Raw genomic sequence first — 6,565 nt, 5'->3', positions numbered from 1 at the left:
AAATAAAGGACTCTGAAGCAGGAAGTGGAAGCCTCCTCTTGTACTCCCTACTCGCTCTCATCTTAAAGGCATGCCATATATCTTGTTTTGCAGCCTGTGCCCTTGTGCTCCTCACCACCCCCCTCCTTTAGGAATTGCTCTATCCTCTACTTCATGATTTTTATTGGCCACATAATTTACCAAGGTATGGGTGAACCACAATACTGGAGAACAATCTAAGTGTGCACAGCCTTTAATGCAATTATTCTGCTTCTAGAAATCTGTCCTACAGAAACACCTGGCACTAGCGTGAAACACTGTATGTACATAAATGTTCAAGATAGGATTGTTTGCCAGTAGTGAAACACTAGAGACAATCTGTCCATTTTAATATAATTGAAGAGAGATGAGAAGCCAGCCACTAAGGTATATATGAGAAACTCTGACTTTGAGGACTCTGTAGGGGAGACAAAAGGCCACTATAAAGTACTGAACATGGGCCGGGCGCGGTGGCTCAAGCCTGTAATCCCAGCAGTTTGGGAGGCCGAGACGGGCGGATCACGAGGTTAGGAGATCAAGACCATCCTGGCTAACGCGGTGAAACCCCGTCTCCACTAAAAAAAAAAATACAAAAAACTAGCTGGGTGAGGTGGCGGGCGCCTGTAGTCCCAGCTACTCGGGAGGCTGAGGCAGGAGAATGGCGTGAACCCGGGAGGCGGAGCTTGCAGTGAGCTGAGATCCGGCCACTGCACTCCAGCCTGGGCGACAAAGCGGGACTCCGTCTCAAAAAAAATAAAAAAAAAAAAATAAAAAAAAAAAATAAAGTACTGAACATGAGTTTTCTACCAACAAAAGTTTCCCTTTTGAGGGGACAAAGAGGGTAGTGTCAGGTTACCTGTCCTCTAACCTGGACTCCAGTGATCTAAAACAATCGGAAGGACACTCCTGACAGTAGTAGTAGCTGTTGTTATTCTCCTTCTCCTCCTCCTCTTCTCTCTCTCTTTCTTTGTTTTACAGAGATGAGGTCTTGCTATGTTGCCCAGGTCCCACCTTGGCCTCCCAAAGTGCTCGATTACATGCATGAGTCACTGTGTCAGGTCTCTTTTTTTTTTTTTTTTTTAATTAAAGACAAAGGTTAACATGGTATTCTCCATTTTGCTTTTTAATTTTTTCGTATAAAAAATAGAAAAATCGGCTGGGCACAGTAGCTCACACCTGTAATCCCAGCACTTTGGGAGGCTGAGGTGGGTGGATCACCTGGGGTCAGGAGTTTGAGACCAGCCTGGCCAACATGGTGAAACCCTGCCTCTACTAAAAATGCAAAAATTAGCCAGGCGTGGTGGTGGGTGCCTGTAATCCCAGCTACTCAAGAGGCTGAGGCAGGAGAATCACTTGAACCCGGGAGGTGGAGGTTGCAGTGAGCCGAGATCGTGCCATCGCACTCCAGCCTGGGGGACAAGAGCAAGACTTCGTCTCAAAAAAAAAGAAAAAAAAAATCAAACCAAGTTACACATTTACAAAAAAAACCTGACAAGTACCAAAAATACCCTAAATTCCAGAAAAATAACATGGTATTTTAAAAAAAATTAATAAACTTCCCGACATGCAGTTTTTGTGACCTCTACCTTTGTGTGGCCATCCCAGGTGAGGTGGCACAGTGGACAACAGGAATATATCTGAGAGGCTTTTCAGCACAGGATGGCAAACAATAAGTATGCATGGAAGTTACTGCAAACCATGTGAACACATCCCACTGAACCCACAGTGAATGTGTCTCTAACCTACCTTCCCTACAGCTAGGTCCCAGAAAAGCCTGTGGCTGCTCCAGTGTCACTTGACACAAGGTGATGTGTGACAGAGCGGAAGCTGGAAGAGAAAGACACTGTCATCTTGAACAACTGTGATTAAAATATCTTTTGCAAATTCTACAAAAGCACAGGACCATGTGAACACACTGCTGGGTCCCCTCCCAGGGCCTTGGCAGGGGCCTCTGCAAGTGACCTGAAACTTTAGCTTCCTTAGCAGACACTGTGCCTGGGGATGTGGGTGCTGTGGCATGAATAGGGGCAGCCAGCAGCAGAGAGTTTCCTCCAGCTCTCCCTCCTCACACTTGGCTTCAAGTTTACCTTTACATGTCTTAGAGATAGTCCCATATTAGGACAAATAGAGGTGCCTAATTCTACCCCGCTCCCCCTCTTCTTCTGAGTGATAGTATTCCATTGTATGAACATCCACATTTTGATAATTTCCAACCTGCCATAGTGAATAATGCTGCAAAGAATATCCTTGCTCAAATGGATATTTAGCATTTGTGAGAATATATCTGTAAAATACATCTCAGAAGTGTGATTGCTGGGTCACAGAGTATGTCTAGTAAAATTTTGATAGATATTGTCAGTTGCTGTCCTTGGAGGTTGTGAGAACATGCCAGCAGGGTGTGAGAGTGGGCAAGATCGTGTGTTAGCAAACATTGCTGATTCTTGCAGCATTCTTTTTTTTTTTTTTTTTACCTCTGTAGGTTAAAAAAATAGTACTTTGCTGTAGTTTTAATCCGCATTTCTCTTATTAAAAGTGAAGTGGCACATGGCACATGCTTTTATATTTGAAGAACCATATACAGTTTCCTTTTTGTGGACTTTCTTTATACTTTGTCCATTTTTCTATGGGTTAATCTTTTTCTTCTTTATTTGTAAGAGTTGTTTAAATACTTAGGAAATTAGCCCTTCATCTGTGGTATAATTGGCAAATATATTCTCCTAGCTTTTCATGTGTCTGTTGACTCTGTTTATGGTGTTTATATTTCCATGGGAAATCATTCTACATTTATGTAACTAAAAGTATTAAACAGTTTTAAAATGACTTCTGATATGGGTATATTCTTAGAAAGGCCTGCCTCTCCCAACTGTAATAATATAAAAATTATTCCATGGTTTATTATAGTACTTTTATGATTTCATTTTTAGTATTTAAGTGTTTGATCTTTCAGAAATTTGTTTTTCTGTGTGGTGTTAGGTATGAATATTTTATTTTATCTCACAAGGCTACCGTATTGTCCCAAAATCATTTATTGAAAAATAGATGTTATCTCCACTGATTAAAAAACTATCTTGATTAGAGGAGAATACCTCCTGGCAAAAAACAAACAAAAACGATCTTGGCCATATACTAAATTTCGGTATACAGTTGGTCTTATTTTCTAGATTTTTAGTCTGTTCCATCGAACAGTTTATTTATGCACCAATTGTTCACAGTACCTTTAACATATGTTTTGATTTTGGGGCCTCTAGCCTCCAGAACTGGGCAAGAATAAATTTCTCTTATTTTATGCCACTCAGTTTGTGGTAACTTATGACAGCAGCCTAGGAAACTGCTATAGTGACAGAGTTGGGATTTTAACCCAAGTCTTTGACTCTGAGTCCTGTGTTCTGAATGGGAGCACAGGATTATTCATTTCTGTTCCTAAGAGAGAGTGTTTATGAGGGGAAGAGTAGGGGAAATTAGTATAACTTAGTTTCCTTAAGCCTCCCCAGCCTGTAGGCATTAAGAGATGGAGTGTACTGAATATTCTATGTGTACTCTTCACTCTTCTCCATCCTGCTCTGTGTTCAGGAGGTTGACCTCAAGGGACGGCTAAGCCTCCCAAGGCCTTGCCATTTGGCTTCTGGTTGGGTTTATCCACTGCTGGGCATTTGCAAGCTGCAGGAAGGTGGCTCCCTCCATGCTGGGTGGCAGCCTGCTGGTGGCTGCGATCGTTACCCAGGCCGATAGCTTCTGTCTTGTGGCCTATGGCTCCAGCTCTTGCCCAGTGGTTGGTTACAGTAACCACTTCTGCCTTTTCCCTTTCAGGCCTACTGGTGGTAACAGCTTCCTGCTGATACCTAGCCCTCAAGAACTGCACCCATCTCTTACTGGTTTTCCTTAACGCCACTCAAATCCCCATGAAAGAGCCATTCTTTAAATTTCCCTCAGTCCTCTCATCTGCAAGTACCGTGTTTCCTACTGAGATCCTGACCCCTCTGGGGACCATATTGCGTGACAAACAGAGAGTAACTCTGGTTTCCTTGACTCTAGCCCTCGGTGCTTATTTGGAGCCACCTTAAGTCCTGACCATTCCAAATGCCTCTGGGAGGGCACTTCTGCTTTGTGGCTCTGAAGGAATGCAAGTTGCTAAGGGACAATGGCAAAGTCAGGGAGAAGTCTGTCTCCTCTCTGGGCTACTCCTACACAAAGGTCCCAAGCAGGGCTGCCTGGGTTCCAGGGCTCCCTGCCCCATCTCCAGGACTTGGATAGGTGTGGATCTGGGCCAGGTATTTGAGTGACAGAACTGCCTCTCTCTCTGGAGCTTTGGAGGGATAAGGATCTATTACTCTGTCAGGCTCACAGGGCAGGCCCTTCCTTTAAGCAAGATGAGCTTTCTTCTTGGAGGTTTTTCACTCCTCATGCAAACAGATTTGTGACAGGGTGTACTCCCCTGTTGCCAGACATGCCTAGACATATCGAATTCTACTTACACTTAAGCTGGGATCCTTTTATATAAGGTTAGGAAAGTAAACGAGGGCCAGGTTGCAGAAGGCCTCCAACACATCAAACCAGTTTTAACCTAATATTGTAGGCAAGGAATCACTGAATGTATTTGAGATAAGGAGAGCCTTGGATCAAGAACTGCTAAGAGCTTAGCTTGGTTGCCATCTCAGTGCCCATATTCTTGCTCTCCCTCTAGTTGAAACATCCCCTCAGCAGAGAGGCCTCATGGAGGCATTCTCCATCACGGTACATTGTCTTATTTCCACGAGAGCAGTTCTCTTTCTCTGAAATCACACTCTCTCCTTCTTCTTTCTTCCATATTCCACGGGGGGCAAGGAGATCTCCATCTTACTCAATGCCATACTCTTAGGGCATGGCTTATAGTAGATACTCAGTGAATACGTGTTAAATGAGTGTTGAATGAGTGAATGAATTTGGTCCTATGAGTGAATTTAGATGAGGAAGCCCAGAGAGTTCAAGGGAGTTAGTGACCTGCCTGGGTCCACATTAACTCATTAACTCATCCAGAACTGAGCATAGCTGGGATTAAAACCAGGCTACTTAACCAAATTTCTACCTCCAGGAGAGGCAGGAGCTGGGGGATGGGTTAGTAGGAAGGGTGAGAAGAGGATTTCTATGAAGGTGTGGTGACACATTGGCTAGAACTGAGGTTGGGGAGAAGAGATAAGCTCTTGAAAGGGGGAACTAACATCTATTGGGTGTCTACTCTGTGCCAGGCTCTGTGCCAGGCACTGTGCCTGGCACTTTACCTGTGTGGTCTGATTTCTACCCTCTGCTGTATGTATTATCATCATCCCAGTTTTCATGAGTTAAGGAAACAGGGATGCAAGAGTTTAAATAAATTGGTTGCTTTTGTCCATTTATACATAACTTGACTCCTAAGCTTGATCTCTTCTGACCCTCAACATGGCCTCTTTAAACATAGAATTAAACCCAGGAGTTCTCCATGAAGATGGCCACCATGCTTGGGGTTCACGATCAGATAGAGGAGGGCAACAAGAGTTAAGTATTCATTCAGGGGAAGTGCAGGGAAGAGGGGTATGTAACTCTCACCTTGCTTTGTAACAGAAACTGAAGCACAATAAGGCAGGAGCCTTTTTTGATAAAAGGAGAGCAGTCAGAGGTGGAAAGAGGGCCAGAGATGGAGATTCACCCCAAAGGCCTTCTGCTTCAAGGTACTGTAGAGGGGCAGGGCAGGGGGACCAGGCAGGACGGAGCAGAAGGCTTTGGAGCCAGAAGTAACACAGATGACTTTTTCCTTTTCTGGATTCCGATCTAGGGAGAAGAATCAGGTGTGTGGGATGAAGCGGGGTGTGGTGGGCCGAGTCCAATCCAGACCAGGAGTAGCATGAGCCCCTCCCTGCCCCCAGTTGGGTCCCTTCCTTGCAGTGAGGTGCTCCTGCTCTCTTGCCTGCACACAAACATATGATGACCCTGCAGCCCAGATGTTCCAGGGCAGGCCTAATTTAAAGTCTGATGCCTTTTGACCCCATAGGTATACTTGTGTCTATCAGACTGTGGCTCTTCGTTTTAATCTGGAAAATAAGGTCACTGAGGCTGAAACATAGGCCTTGCCCTCCATAGGGCCAGGTTCTGTTCAGGCCTAGGGCTGTATAAGGTGTTCTTTGTGCTGGGGATGTGACCAGAGCCTGGGTGTTGAAGGTGGCCCCCTAGCCCAGGGCTACTCCCAGAGCACTCATGCCAATTGGCTGGCTGGTCAGGTGTTGCAGGAGACCTCGGAGGTTACATTACTGCCTAGACCCTCTATCTCCTTCCCCTCACAGCATAACTCAAACGTGCTAAAAAGGGCTTTCATAAACAACTCAAGTCTGAAAACTCTGGCAGCTTTCCTGCCCCTCCAGCCCTGGGGGGCTTCAGGAGGGTCTGGGCTGCCTGCCAGCTCCAGGCTGTCCCTAGACTTCAGTGGGGGGGTGGGGAGTCAGTGCTGTTACCCTTTCCTTCCTGCTTGGTCTCCAGCCCAGAGTTTCCTTAGGCCCCGGCCTCCCTGGGCTCCCCACCCTACTCTACCTTAACCCTTTCC

The sequence above is a fragment of the Colobus angolensis genome, unplaced genomic scaffold, assembly GCF_000951035.1.
Source record: "Colobus angolensis palliatus isolate OR3802 unplaced genomic scaffold, Cang.pa_1.0 Scaffold88, whole genome shotgun sequence".
NCBI lineage: Eukaryota > Metazoa > Chordata > Mammalia > Primates > Cercopithecidae > Colobus > Colobus angolensis.
This window is presented reverse-complemented; position numbering follows the sequence as displayed.